The following is a 16,481-nucleotide window of genomic DNA, read 5'->3' as shown; positions in this document are numbered from 1 at the left end:
GATACTCGTCCGAGTAACGAGTACCATTGAGTAGCCTAATACTCGATCGAGTACCAAGCTCAGACGAGCATGCTCATTCATCACTACTATTTATACATGACTGTCGGTGGAAGAACCAGTTGCTACAAGAGAACCCATCCTACTGACAGGTGTGCAGTCCCGAATCCTGTCTCTGACATGATTAGGTTAGGACATTGATGATGGGACCATGCTCTCACCTGTGAGCATTGCTCCATGCAAATCTGCCTTCAGGATCTTGTTTTGGATCATCTGGGGTTGCCTAAAACAGCAACAGTAATAATCACAATCATAATATGGAAACACACAGGCCACAACAGGGACCAGTCCTGAATTAGAAATGAATTACTACATAGTAGACAGGCTGGCTATTGAGGAGTCGGTGAAAGCTGGGTGACAAATTATTTGGAAGCCATAGCCGCCATGCTAGCAACACACAAAAAAAAAAAAAAGTCTGAACAAAACAACTGATCGGATAAAAAACAGGCTCATTGGTCTAGATTTAAAAAAGACAAAAAAACCCAAAAACAATCGTTTGCGATTTATACTTACATGTCTGGCCGTAGTCCATGACATAGGTCTCTGATATACTGCTTCCAGAGTTCATGCAGTGGGAGGTACATGTGATACCTGTACGGGAGGAAGGCAGCAGATGGCAGTTATTGGGCATTGTGATGGCATCATCCAGACACAGGACACAACACACAGATATTCCACCTTTGTTGATCTGGGTTAATCTTGAACAGTTTCAGCTCCCTGCGCTCCTTTGCTGTGAAGCCTTTTGCCTTGTGTGACTTCCGTTTCCTCTTCTTTTGGTAAAATTCCAGCACCACTTGCCTTCCTGCTTAGGAACTCCTCTGCGTTTGAGGTCTTAAAGGAGGGTATGCTGCGCTTGAGAAAGGCATTGACGAACGCTTCCGATTTCTTAGTGCTTTGAATCTATGAGGATTAATTGTCATTGCTGCATTCTAGGAATATTTTATTAACACACATTATAAAAAAAAAAAAAAAACCATTCTCTTGCTCTCTCTCTCTCTATAAATATTTAATTATATGAAATTTGGCCTTCGTTTTATTTCACAACATGAATCAAGGTATTAGATAATAAGTCTGACATATTACCTTTAGCCCCAACTCGCTGGCCTCTTTTTGAGGTAACTTCTTGTAGATAATATCTGGAAGGAAGAAGAATACGGTACAGTTATTTCCATTGTCTCTACTCAATGTTCATTTCTAAATAACATTCATTTGAAATGCCTGATAACCGAAAACATTAGCCTGTATTTAGCTGTACAGCAAAGAGAAAGCACCAATTTCTACATGTCATTTTTCTTTAAAATGGGAAGACTTGCTTGTGAATCTTCAGGGACACAGGAAAATAGTCAAAACAGCAACAAAATTCAAGTGACTCTGTACCCACAATCTGCCCCCCCCAACCACTTGTACCTTCGGATAGCTGCTTTTAATCCAAGATCTGTCCTAGGGTCCCTTTGGCAGTTATTGTCCTAAAAAAACAACTTATAACCCCTTAGCGTCCCATGACGTATGTGGTACGTCATGGTGACGTGGGGGGAGTTCAGAGAGGGGTCCCGCTGGGTCCCCGCTCTGAACGGCACTGCTCCCGGCTGTTATCTGCAGCCGAGGAGCACCTCTATTAGCCGGCACGGGTCCCGTTGCCGTGCCGGCTAATTAAACATCTAAATGCAGCTGTCAAACCTGACAGCTGCATTTAGATGCTCTGCTCCGCACTTCCCTGGTGTCTAGTGGGATGGATTCCGTTCTTCTGTCCGGGCCTCTGTGTCGCAATGAAGCTGATCCCGGCTCGGCAATATATTGCTCTGGTCTGCAGCAGGCCAGAGCAATATATCACTGATCTCATGGATCATTGCTGTGTACTGTATATACACAGCATTGATCTCTAAGAAATCCCGTGGGGACTTCTAGTTAAAGTAAAAAAAAAAAGTAAAAACTTTATTAATAAAAAATCCCCTCCCCTAATAAAAGTCCAAATCAACCCCTTTCTTCCCATTTTATAAATACAAACAAACATGTTTGCTATTGCCGTGTGCGTAATCACCTAAACTATTAAATTATCACATTTCTGATCTCGCACGGTAAACAGTGTTAGCGCCAAAAAATTCCACAGTGCAAAATTGCGCATTTTTGGTTGCATCAAATCCAGAAAGAAATGTAATAAAAAGTGATCAAATCGCATATACGAAAACAAGATACCGACAGAAAGTACAGATCATGGCGCAAAAAATGACACCTCACACTGCCTCATAGACCAAAAAATAAAAGCATTATAACTAGAGTTGAGCGAACCTCGAGCATGCTCGAGTGGATCCGAACCAGAACTTTCTGCATTTGATTAGCGGTGGCTGCTGAACTTGGATAAAGCCCTAAGGCTATGTGGAAAACATGGATATAGTCATTGGCTGTATCCATGTTTTCCAGACAACCTTAGAGCTTTATCCAAGTTCAGCAGCCCCAGCTAATGAAATACCAAACGTTTGGGTTCGGATCGACCCGAACCCGGTTCGCTCATCTCTAGCTATAACAATGGGAATAGAGCAATTTTAAACACATTTCGTTTTTTTTTAAAGGTTTAAATTTTTTAAAAGCCGCCAAATATTATAAATGTTATGCAAGTTACATATCGTTGTAATCTTACTCATGTGAGGAACATAGATAACATGCCAGTTTTACCATAGGGTGAATGGCATAAACACGAAACTCCCTGAAATGAAAAAAAAATTCCTTTTTTTCAATTTGACAGCGCAAATAATTTCTTTCCAGTTTCGCAGCATATTTTATGGAAAAATAAAGTCTGTCATTGCAAAGTACAATTGGTGGCGCAAAAAATATGGCTCATTTAGGTCTCTTGGTGAAAAAATGCAAGTGCTATGGACTTTTAAACAAAGTGGAAAAAGCAAAAGCGCAAAAATGAAAATTGTCTTTGACCTTAAGGGGTTAAACTTGCACCCCTGTGCCCAATGGGGGTGGCCTAGATTGTGTATGCATAAGGCTGGCACAACATCTGTCCCTCCTCCCCACCCTCTTCATTATTGGTAATGCTCCAGGCAGATTGCCTTCTATTCCCCACCTGTGTCAGCCCCGCACATGGGCTGGATCGTTAGGCCACCTGTGCAATGTTCAGCATGGAGAAAATGTTCCAGTGGCATTCCTAATGATGAAGAGGGTGGGGAAGAGGGACGGAGGGGTGGTGCAAAGTTAGGACACAGATACTCCCTTTGGGCATGGGACTGCAAGTTTAAAATTAGTTTTTTAGGACAATAACTGCATCACCTGCCAAACTGAGTCGCTTTAAGAGAAACTTAAGACATCTCGCCTCAGCAGCTGCCGCAGTAAACAGTTATCTGAACTAAGCAGAAAACAGGGAATGAACGCGTTGCTGGGATGACTAACGTTCTGCTCCCTGGAAACCAGGGCTGTGAAGTTGATGGTGCAGATATCAATGTAACTAACTGAACACAGCATCAAACCTGCTGCGGATTCTGTACGTGTGAACAAACACCAAAGTAGAACTGGCTTAGCACCTTATTTCTAATGTCCTACACGATCCTGGGGGACTTCTGAGTGAATAAGGAAAACACACACAGCCTGCTGCAGCCATACTGCGTGTGCGCGCATGCACACACACATCCTGCTGCAGCCATAGCACACTGTGAAGAAAAAAACACAATCTTTTCCCAGAGAGAAAACACCACGTTGAGGTCAGAGGTTACTGCTACACTACTTATGGCTTCTCCTCCTCCTTCTCTATATTACAAAAGGACATCTTAAAGCGACTCTGTACCCACAATCTGCCCCCCCCCCCAAGCTGCTTGTACCTTCAGATAGCTGCTTTTAATTCATGATCTGTCCTGTGGTCAGTTTGGCAGGTAATGCAGTTATTGTCATGAAAAAAACGTTTACATTTGCAGCCCTGTATCAAACTGGCGTGGCCTAGAATGTCTGTGCATTAGGCTTGCACAACCTCCCCATGCCTCTTCCCCGCTCTCTTCATCATTAAAGGGGTAGTGCGTCGGTAAACAATTATTCACAGAATAACCCACATTACAAAGTTATACAACTTTGTAATGTATGTTATGTCTGTGAATCGCCCCCTTCCCATGTACCACCACCCCTGCACGTGTACCCGGAAGTGTGGTGCATTATACATACCTGATCCGTGTTGCGCATGTCCACCATCTTGTGCCAGGACGTCATCTTCGGACGGACGGCTGAACCACTCCGACCGTCCCTAGTGCCGGCCGCCTTCTGCAGCGCCAGCAGATGCTCAGCCGCGATTGGCTGAGCATAACTGTGCTCAGCCAATCGCAGCTGAGCACGCTGCAGAAGGGTGATCTTATTCATGGTCATACTACCATTACACCTTGTGCTCCATATAGAGGGGTAGTGATCATAGTGTAGTGATGTCTGATGCATATAACAATACCTGTAGTGTTTGCAGTCCTGACCTCCTTGCATTCTATGCCTGTGTCCAGAGTATGGTCTGCTTTGTAATGTTACCCCAATTCAGCCCCAAAGTCCCTAGGATCTTGTCAGGATGCCGACAGAAAGCTGTGACATACACCACACACACTTATGTACCAAGCACAACTGAGGAACATTGGATACATTATTGCCCACATCTGTCAGACAGGTGTACACTGCCCACAGCTGCCAATCCCAGCTCAGCTCCCTGATACGCCTGAGCCCCAGGGTTCCTCCATATACTGTAACATGGTGAGAGTGGTTACAGAACTACAGCTCCCAGCCTGACCTGCACAGTGGGAACACAGCAGTTGTATTATTATCTCCTTTATAAGCATGTATGCACTCTTCACGTCCGATGCACTGGAGTACTACAACTCCCAGAAGGAACTGTGGCTTCTTGCCCCCTTCTCTTTATAGCTACATGTTATTGTGGTGTCTACACAGAGAGCTATGTCCTCCATAATGACTGCCATCTAAACCACAGCTATTTAATGAGGCGGCACGACTACAAGCCTCAGCATGACGACAACTAAATCATGGCAGTTACATGGCAGTTCTATGTTGCATTATATTCTGTATAGAACCAAGCCTTCATACACTCCAGCATGCCCACCAGGTGAGAGCAGCGCCTCTGCCCGGCTTTACACCGCACCATATACATAACCGGCAACAGCAGACACTTACGGTCCATCTCGGCGAGTCAAAATAGCACTTCCGGCTTCCGTGTGACGTCATGCAAGGCGTCGCTGTCATTATACGTCAGTCTGTTGCCATGGGGACCGAATTCTTAATAATCTGGTGCGGCAATTAGGAAACCTCAACAGTTCATAGAAAAGGGAATCATTGAGAAAGGATGGCAGGGCTGGCATGGCTGATGGTACACTGGGAACCCCCTCAGTGAAGACTCCGGGGGCAACGGGTGTGTGCGAGGTGAACTCTCCTGTTGCCACACAGCAGTAGGGTTATCAGTGTCATCGGTTTATAGACCTCCTTTACCTGTATTTTTCCGGTTACAGAGAGCAAGCGAGTAGCGGAGCAGCCACATCAGATGACATGTGGTGGTCCCCCAACACCTAGGAGGTCTCCTCATGCTTCCCAGATCCTGCCACTGCCTCACTGGGTCCAGATGCTAAAAGTGCAGGACACTGTGGGGGGGATTTATCAAGGGGTGTAAAATTTAGACTGGTGCAAACTGCACGAGGCTGAAGTTGGTTTCTTATTCGGCCAGTTTCTTATTCGGGGCTGAAGTTGGTTTCTTATTCGGCAGTTTCTTATTCAGAGGATTTTTCTTTTTCCTGTTTTAGCTATTATTCTTACAGAAAATGTATAATATTCATACTCCTACCGTAAGTGAGGGGCCCCTGAGAGGACTGGTGATAAAAATGGCCAAAAGACCCCACGGTTGGCATAAAAATGGGCATGAAAGTAAAACCACAAAATTATGATTTAAAAATAAAATTGACTTTGGGCCACTGATCTCACACTGATAATACACAGAGGGATGCCCCGCATCACATCCAAGAGAGTCCAGCCTGGCCCAAAGTGGTTCTGGGTATAAAAACTGGCATCAAAGTGGGCAGATGGGCATTTTTGTCCTATTTTGAATAAGTAACAGCTGTTTTCAAAGGGTTAAATGAGTTTGGGCCACTGATCTCACACTGATAATACACAGAGAGGGATGCCTCGCATCACATCCAAGAGAGTCCAGCCTGGCCCAAAGAGGTTCTGGGTATAAAAACCTGGCATCAAAGTGGGCAGATTGGAATTTTTCCTGATTTGAATAAGTAACAGCTGTTTTCAAAGGGTTAAATAAGTTTGGGCCACTGATCTCACACTGGTAATACACAGAGAGGGATGCCCCGCATCACATCCAAGAGAGTCCAGCCTGGCCCAAAGTGGTTCTGGGTATAAAAACTGGCATCAAAGTGGGCACATAGCCATTTTTCATGATTTGAATAAGTAACAGCTTAGATGTGATGCAGGGCATCCCTCTCTGTGTATTATCAGTGTGAGATCAGTGGCCCAAACTCATTTAACCCTTTGAAAACAGCTGTTACTTATTCAAATTAGGAAAAAATGCCAATATGCCCACTTTGATGCCAGTTTTTATACCCAGAACCACTTTGGGCCAGGCTGGACTCTCTTGGATATGATGCGGGGCATCCCTCTCTGTATATTATCAGTGTGAGATCAGTGGCCCAAACTCATTTAACCCTTTGAAAACAGCTGTTACTTATTCAAATTAGGAAAAAATGCCAATCTGCCCACTTTGATGCCAGTTTTGATACCCAGAACCACTTTGGGCCAGGCTGGACTCTCTTGGATATGATGCGGGGCATCCCTCTCTGTATATTATCAGTGTGAGATCAGTGGCCCAAACTCATTTAACCCTTTGAAAACAGCTTTTACTTATTCAAATTAGGAAAAAATGCCATTCTGCCCACTTTGATGCCAGTTTTTATACCCAGAACCACTTTGGGCCAGGCTGGACTCTCTTGGATGTAATGCGGGGCATCCCTATCTGTGTGTACGTAGTGTGAGATCAGTGGCCCAAACTCATTTAACCCTTTGAAAATAGCTGTTACTTATTCAAATCATGAAAAATGCCTATGTGCCCACTTTGATGCCAGTTTTTATACCCAGAACTACTTTGGGCCAGGCTGGACTCTCTTGGGTATGATGCGGGGCATCCCTCTCTGTGTATTATCAATGTGAGATCAGTGGCCCAAACTCATTTAACCCTTTGAAAACAGCTGTTACTTATTCAAATTAGGAAAAAATGCCAATCTGCCCACTTTGATGCCAGTTTTTATACCCAGAACCACTTTGGGCCAGGCTGGACTCTCTTGGATGTGATGTGGGGCATCCCTCTCTGTGTATTATCAGGTGGAGATCAGTGGCCCAAACTCATTTAACCCTTTGAAAACACCTGTTACTTATTCAAATTAGGAAAAAATGCCAATCTGCCCACTTTGATGCCAGTTTTTATACCCAGAACCACTTTGGGCCAGGCTGGACTCTCTTGGATGTGATGCGGGGCATCCTCTCTGTGTATTATCAGTGTGAGATCAGTGGCCCAAACTCATTTAACCCTTTGAAAATAGCTGTTACTTATTCAAATCATGAAAAATGCCTATGTGCCCACTTTGATGCCAGTTTTTATACCCAGAACCACTTTGGGCCAGGCTGGACTCTCTTGGATGTGATGTGGGGCATCCCTCTCTGTGTATTATCAGTGTGAGATCAGTGGCCCAAACTCATTTAACCCTTTGAAAACAGCTTTACTTATTCAAATTAGGAAAAATGCCAATCTGCCCACTTTGATGCCAGTTTTTTATACCCAGAACCACTTTGGGCCAGGCTGGACTCTCTTGGATATGATGCGGGGCATCCCTCTCTGTATATTATCAGTGTGAGATCAGTGGCCCAAACTCATTTAACCCTTTGAAAACAGCTGTTACTTATTCAAATCATGAAAAATGCCTATGTGCCCACTTTGATGCCAGTTTTTATACCCAGAACTACTTTGGGCCAGGCTGGACTCTCTTGGGTATGATGCGGGGCATCCCTCTCTGTGTATTATCAATGTGAGATCAGTGGCCCAAACTCATTTAACCCTTTGAAAACAGCTGTTACTTATTCAAATTAGGAAAAAATGCCAATCTGCCCACTTTGATGCCAGTTTTGATACCCAGAACCACTTTGGGCCAGGCTGGACTCTCTTGGATATGATGCGGGGCATCCCTCTCTGTATATTATCAGTGTGAGATCAGTGGCCCAAACTCATTTAACCCTTTGAAAACAGCTGTTACTTATTCAAATTAGGAAAAAATGCCAATCTGCCCACTTTGATGCCAGTTTTTATACCCAGAACCACTTTGGGCCAGGCTGAACTCTCTTGGATGTGATGTGGGGCATCCCTCTCTGTGTATTATCAGTGTGAGATCAGTGGCCCAAACTCATTTAACCCTTTGAAAACAGCTTTTACTTATTCAAATTAGGAAAAAAATGCCAATCTGCCCACTTTGATGCCAGTTTTTATACCCAGAACCACTTTGGGCCAGGCTGGACTCTCTTGGATGTAATGCGGGGCATCCCTCTTTGTGTATTATCAGTGTGAGATCAGTGGCCCAAACTCATTTAACCCTTTCAAAATACCTGTTACTTATTCAAATTAGGAAAAATGCCAATCTGCCCACTTTGATGCCAGTTTTTATACCCAGAACCACTTTGGGCCAGGCTGGACTCTCTTGGATGTAATGCGGGGCATCCCTATCTGTGTGTACGTAGTGTGAGATCAGTGGCCCAAACTCATTTAACCCTTTGAAAATAGCTGTTACTTATTCAAATCATGAAAAATGCCTATGTGCCCACTTTGATGCCAGTTTTTATACCCAGAACTACTTTGGGCCAGGCTGGACTCTCTTGGGTATGATGCGGGGCATCCCTCTCTGTGTATTATCAATGTGAGATCAGTGGCCCAAACTCATTTAACCCTTTGAAAACAGCTGTTACTTATTCAAATTAGGAAAAAATGCCAATCTGCCCACTTTGATGCCAGTTTTTATACCCAGAACCACTTTGGGCCAGGCTGGACTCTCTTGAATGTGATGTGGGGCATCCCTCTCTGTATATTATCAGTGTGAGATCAGTGGCCCAAACTCATTTAACCCTTTGAAAACACCTGTTACTTATTCAAATTAGGAAAAAATGCCAATCTGCCCACTTTGATGCCAGTTTTTATACCCAGAACCACTTTGGGCCAGGCTGGACTCTCTTGGATGTGATGCGGGGCATCCCTCTCTGTGTATTATCAGTGTGAGATCAGTGGCCCAAACTCATTTAACCCTTTGAAAATAGCTGTTACTTATTCAAATCATGAAAAATGCCTATGTGCCCACTTTGATGCCAGTTTTTATACCCAGAACCACTTTGGGCCAGGCTGGACTCTCTTGGATGTGATGTGGGGCATCCCTCTCTGTGTATTATCAGTGTGAGATCAGTGGCCCAAACTCATTTAACCCTTTGAAAACAGCTTTTACTTATTCAAATTAGGAAAAAAATGCCAATCTGCCCACTTTGATGCCAGTTTTTATACCCAGAACCACTTTGGGCCAGGCTGGACTCTCTTGGGTATGATGCGGGGCATCCCTCTCTGTATATTATCAGTGTGAGATCAGTGGCCCAAACTCATTTAACCCTTTGAAAACAGCTGTTACTTATTCAAATTAGGAAAAAAATGCCAATCTGCCCACTTTGATGCCAGTTTTTATACCCAGAACCACTTTGGGCCAGGCTGGACTCTCTTGGATGTGATGTGGGGCATCCCTCTTTGTGTATTATCAGTGTGAGATCAGTGGCCCAAACTCATTTAACCCTTTCAAAATACCTGTTACTTATTCAAATTAGGAAAAATGCCAATCTGCCCACTTTGATGCCAGTTTTTATACCCAGAACCACTTTGGGCCAGGCTGGACTCTCTTGGATGTAATGCGGGGCATCCCTATCTGTGTGTACGTAGTGTGAGATCAGTGGCCCAAACTCATTTAACCCTTTGAAAACACCTGTTACTTATTCAAATTAGGAAAAAAATGCCTATGTTCCCACTTTGATGCCAGTTTTTTTTACCCAGAACCACTTTGGGCCAGGCTGGACTCTCTTGGATGTAATGCGGGGCATCCCTCTCTGTGTATTATCAGTGTGAGATCAGTGGCCCAAACTCATTTAACCCTTTGAAAACAGCTGTTACTTATTCAAATTAGGAAAAAATGCCAATCTGCCCACTTTGATGCCAGTTTTTATACCCAGAACCACTTTGGGCCAGGCTGGACTCTCTTGGGTATGATGCGGGGCATCCCTCTTTGTATATTATCAGTGTGAGATCAGTGGCCCAAACTCATTTAACCCTTTGAAAACAGCTGTTACTTATTCAAATTAGGAAAAATGCCAATCTGCCCACTTTGATGCCAGTTTTTATACCCAGAACCACTTTGGGCCAGGCTGGACTCTCTTGGATGTGATGCGGGGCATCCCTCTGTGTATTATCAGTGTGAGATCAGTGGCCCAAAGTCAATTTTATTTTTAAATCATAATTTTGTGGTTTTACTTTCATGCCCATTTTTATGCCAACCGTGGGGTCTTTTTGGCCATTTTTATCACCAGTCCTCTCAGGGCCCCTCACTTACGGTAGGGTATGAATATTATACATTTTCTGTAAGAATAATAGCTAAAACAGGAAAAAGAAAAATCCTCTGAATAAGAAACTGCCGAATAAGAAACCAACTTCAGCCCCGAATAAGAAACTGGCCGAATAAGAAACCAACTTCAGCCTCGTGCAAACTGCCCACAACAACCAATCACAGCTCAGCTTTAGGCAGTGCTGAAAGGAAAGCTGAGCTGTGATTGGTTGCTGTGGGCAGTTTGCACCAGTCTAAATTTTACACCCCTTGATAAATCCCCCCCTGTGTCTCAGGCTAGTGTCTGGGCTTATTCACACAGGCATTATCGTACCAGTGATATTTGTGTACATAGGGAGCAGTATTATAGTAGTTGTATCCTTGTGTATAGGAGGGCAGTATTATAGGTACATTATGTTATTACATAGGGACAAGGCGATTTCTGCCATGAGGCCAAATAAGTTTATGTTTTATAGAGTGGTCATAAAGGGGCGGCATGTTTTATAGAGTGGCCATAAATTATACTGTCGGCTACACAGCACTGACTTCATTGACCCTGTGACCTGCAGGTGATGGCTGGACACAGGCACAGAATGCAAAGAATTCAGGATTGCAAACACCTTGCAGGTATTGTTATATGCTTCACACATCACTAACCCTTTAAATGGGTCACAAGTTGATTTGAAAGAAAAGAATTTTGGCTGAACTACGCCTTTAGGGTACAAACCCACACACCGTATACGCAGCAGATACGCAACAAATACGCAGCAGATTTGATGATGTGTTCAGTTATTTAGAGCTAATCTGCTGCGTATTTGCTGCGTATCGCAGCAGTAAATACGCTGCATATACGGTGTGTGGGTTTGTGCTCTTAGGGTACAAACCCACTTGACGTATTTGCTGCGTGAATCAGTCTTAAAAATAAGCAGGCAAAACGCAGGTTGGCTTTATACAATTGTTCTGCGTTAAAATACGCAATTGCGTATTTTTGAAGCGAGAAGCTACATGCGTTTTTCGCACAGGTTGTTAACAACTGATGCTTTGCTAACAAGCTTCACGCTTCAAAAATACGCAATTGCGTATTTTAACGGAGAACAATTGTATAAAGCCAACCTGCGTTTTGCCTGCTTATTTTTAAGACTGATTAACGCAGCAAATACGTCAAGTGGGTTTGTACCCTTAATACATTTCTAGGAAAGCACTCTCATTTCTATAAAAGACTCTGCTCTATAGCCTCCTTAGATATGGGACAGCCGGAGAGGAGCTCACCTGGGCGCCACCTGGATATGAATGATGCCGTAGCACAAGAATGATGCTGTGCCGCGGGAAAGTGATCCTGGAGTATACGTATGTGCCAGCCTGCAGCAGGTGGGGGTATGGAGAGCTTCTTTAAAAGGCCAGCTCACACCTGTTTTCATTTCCCCATCAATACTTTATTTGCTGCACCTATATAAAGAGACTCCTTCCTGCCACCAGTTCGACACCAATAAGGTTTTATTAGCTACGGTTGAGCCATATGGCCTAAAAATATATTTATATATTTCTTCTAATTTAGGCGATTCTAGATTTTAAATTAACATTATTTTTTGCTTGCAAGTACTACAGGACACTAAGGGCTCTATTACATGGAGTGATAACCGTCCGAATCAGGCCTATTCAGTTGATTATCGCTCTGTTTAATAGAGACAATGATTAGCTGATGACAACGATCATCGACTAATCATGTTTTTTGGTCCTGACCTAAAACCATAGCTGACCACGCATTGTTACGTGTAAAAGCAATGCGCAGCCAATGGCTGACGATTGTGGTCAGGGCCGGACTGGACATAGGGCACTTCTGGCAAATGCCGGTCCCATGCTCTTCCTGACCCAGCGACTCCTTTCCCCAACCATAGGGAAAAGGAGTCACTGGGCCAGGATGAGCACGGGACCGGCCCACAGCGCTCCTGTCAGTCCCCCGTGCCAGGTACCGGAACTTCGTGGAACGTAACGCGTAGGGGCATCATGGGTAGCCACGGATCGCTCCTCTCCCTCTCCATTTGGTGATGTTCTTTGGATGGTTTTAATTTTCGTTTGACACTTTTTATTGTTCATTAGAATATTTTTTCCTATCACCATTTATTTGACACATACACAGTCACATACACTCATTTATATATATATTTTTTGTACTTATCTTTCTTCATTACTAGGGTGTATATGCATTGTGTTCTACCTATGAGGGTCAGTTGAGCTATAACATAGGACCGTGGCTTTACCCTGGGGGTACCCCATACTGTGTGGGTCCCACCATGTGTGGTTTTTCCTTTGGGAATTTTAATTGTTTTTAATGTGTAGGGATGTGTTATTCCTCTGCCCGCCTTTGTGTCAGTACATGTTAATTTTCTATGTATTTCTAATAAATATTTTTTGCACTATTTTTTCTTTGGAGTGCTCCTTGATATCGCATACCCCTGTTTTTCTCTTGGTGTTTAATAGTCAGTATGCGGTGGCATTAGTCAGTATGCAGTGGTATTAGTTAGTATGTGGTGGTATTAGTCAGTATGCGGTGGTGGTGTTATACTCAGCACGGTGACTGGGGCCGGAAGCAGTCTGCCTCTGTACACTGTGTAGTGGTGATGACCTGTAACTGCAGCTCAGCTACACAGTACAGAGACAGAAGCTTCTGACCCCATTTACTGTGTAATTATCTGTAATTCCAGTCATGGCCGGGATGGTACAACATGTAGCTGTGCTGCACTCACAACATCGTCTCATAACTTATCACCGCACGGCGAGTGGGCCTGTGTGCTCTTATATGCCAGGGCTGATTTTCAGTCCCAGTCCGGCCCTGATTGTGGTCCCTGTATTCTTCTCCCTTCTGCTTGCTTCCCTGAGCGACCGCTGTAGCTTCAGAGCAGGTTTCTGAACTGACTAGCCGCTCAGCCAATCGCTGGCCCTGACAGTCCTGAGGCGGCTAGGGACTAAGGGACCAAGAAGAGGTAATGTGTACAGTTTAAGGGCAAGGACTGCATGGACATATCTAACAGACAGATGAGAGAGAGGACCATTAATCTTACATAAGGCCTTATTACACCAAATGATTATTGGCTGTACTTGACCAATTACCATAGTTTCATGCAATAGGTCATGTTAAAAGACAGTGATCAGCCAACATGCACAATGTTGGCTGATCATGGTCTTTCAACATGTTGAAAGGCAACATCAGTGCAGCGGACTGCTGCTTGTTGCTTAGTGCAATAGGAGCAGCGGCGGCGGACCATCACTGACCTTAATAGGTAGCCAGGACAATCCTTGCGGCCCCTCACACTGTTCCCCGCAGGTTAGCTTTAAGTGTAGTAGCAGAGGCAGCGAATGGGGAGTGAGGGGCTAGTGAGAGCTGGTCTGAAAGGTCGGCTCTTGCTTCCCCCTTAGGGTGGGTTCACACTACAGAATCCGCACGGATAAATTCCAGCGGATTCCGTCGCTAGTACCCGCTCACGGCCGCAAGCCTCTCCTCTCGTGCTATAGACACCATTCCATGTACGGGCGGATTCTGCATTCCGCCTAAAGAATTGACATGTCAATTTTTTCGGCGGTGATAAGACTAAATTTATATGTTGACATCTCTCTATGGAGAGAAGCCGAAAACCCAGGTAAAGGATGGTTTTTAAATTATATCTAGAGTTGGAATCCTGCAGTATTACCAGCTCGTCACTTATAAGTCATGGACACAGATAAGACAATGTATCATGATTATAAGCCTGGAGAAAATGGCCCAAGTTTTATTATGGTAATCACATTTTATAGACAGATAAAATATAGGGTGGTAACAAATGCTAATAAGGCATAGATGAGGCGGTGCTAGTGATTTAGATATTCAGTCATGCGCAATGGCATCTATATTAGTATTCATTATTATTATTCAAAAAGGTTAAAACAATACATTCTGTACAAAGATACTTTTTCATGAATCCAAGAGCACAATGTATTTGTTTTCCATAAATTGTTTATAGATAAGTGTCTCTGGGTCCTTGGGGATTGTGTCTACAAATGATAACTTTCCAGGAGTTGTTCTCAGTGACGTGCTTCCAGCATTCCTCTTCTTTATCCAGAACATCTCTCTGTCACCCTCTGATCACGCTCTCATCACGCTCTGATCATCTCCAGTCTCTTAAGAGGGCAATATATATAGGTGTAGTCATATAGGTACGGTGCAAGTAGGTAAAATCCTATAATCTGGCCTTATCAGCGGATAGCTGAATCGTCCCACCCATAGAATGGTGTAGCCATAGAAGGCGGGCAGCCGTGAGTGGTACTAGCGACGGAATCCACTGGAATTTATCCGCGTGGATTCTGTAGTGTGTACCCACCCTTCTATTGTGCCGTGTAATATGGCTTTTAAAAACCATCAGGGAGGGAGGCAGACGATCTTGGATGCTGGACACAGGAGGTTGAGGAGAAAGGAGGATGCACATATGCCGTGCAGAGGTCACAGGTCATCACATGGACAGGAAGTAAGGGGGCATTTACACATTCCATCCGTAAATATAGTTTGGAGTTTCCTGCATCATGATTCATGAAGATGCTGGGAGCTCCAAAACAGTTTAAAGTGTCACTGTCGTTAAATTTTTTTTTGCAGAAATCAATAGTCCAGGCGATTTTAAGAAACTTTGTAATTGGGTTTATTAGCCAAATCTGCCACTATCTGCATGTAAAAAGCCTTTTCCCAGGTACCACCCTCCTCTCCTTTCTGCTGTCCACTCCTCAGAATCAGGAAATCTGGACTGTTTTTTTCATCTCTTTCATCAGTCGGATCCTGTCTGGTCTATGAAGAGGGGAGGGGGGGAGGGGGAAGGAGGGAGATTAGGGGCAGCTGAGAGCCAAGAACAAAGGATTGCTCAGTGGGGGAGCTATTCAGAGTCCTAATTAGTGGTCAGATAGCTCCATGGTGTCTGTCAGAAGAGAGAGCCTGCCATGTGAATGTGACTTAACTCTTTGAAGTCCTGTTTTGCTGCCTTTACTTTCTCTCTCCATAGGAAAACCATAAAGACAGGGGGGAGAGCTTCAAACTGCTTTTTCATGATAAAAATCTATTTTTCGGCTAATAAACCCAATTACAAAGTTTTTTTAAAATCGCCTGGACTATTGATTTCTGCAATAAAAATTTTAACAACAGTGACACTTTAAGGGTAGCTTCACATGTACCGACTCGCAGCGTTAATAACGCTGAGAGTCGGCTAGGTCCTGGCAGATCACTTTCACTACATACACGCAGCGGTCTGAACGACCGGTGTGTGTATGTAATTCTGCCGGCCGCTTAACCCTTTCAGCTGCCGCCCGGCTCCCACTCCGCAAACATTACCTGTCCTCGCTGCACGTACTGCTCTCCCACCCTGCCAATCAGTGTGTTGCCCTGCCGCAGCCACTGATTGGCTGGGCGGGAGAGCAGTACGCCGGGACCCCGTGCAGCGAGGACAGGTAATGTATGCGGAGCGGGAGCCGGGCGGCAGCTGAAGGGGTTAAGCGGCCGGCAGAATTACATACACGCAGCGGTCGTTCAGACCGCTGTGTGTATGTAGTGAAAGTGATCTGCCAGGACCTAACCGACTCGCAGCATTATTAATGCTGCGAGTCGGTACGTGTGAAGCTACCATAACAGAGAACTCTGGGCTGGGGTGTTTTTTTGGCAGATTGCTGGTTAGGGGGAGGATGAAAGACATAACATGCTCTCCCCACTCCAGTACTGGTGTCGGTATCCATCAGTTTGGACCTGGCTGGCTTAAAGTGTCACCGTCGTTAAAA

At 44.4% G+C, this 16,481-nt stretch overlaps 1 pseudogene; it reads right to left on the bottom strand.

The window, feature by feature from the left end:
- Nucleotides 1–218: 218 nt before the first annotated feature.
- LOC138775534 (ribonuclease P protein subunit p29-like) lies at nt 219–5,492 on the bottom strand (annotated as a pseudogene).
- Nucleotides 5,493–16,481: the final 10,989 nt, after the last annotated feature.

Source organism: Dendropsophus ebraccatus, unplaced genomic scaffold (assembly GCF_027789765.1).
Source record: "Dendropsophus ebraccatus isolate aDenEbr1 unplaced genomic scaffold, aDenEbr1.pat pat_scaffold_1736_ctg1, whole genome shotgun sequence".
NCBI lineage: Eukaryota > Metazoa > Chordata > Amphibia > Anura > Hylidae > Dendropsophus > Dendropsophus ebraccatus.
Note: the sequence above shows the minus strand (reverse complement) of the source record. Positions and strands in the feature narration are given on the sequence as shown.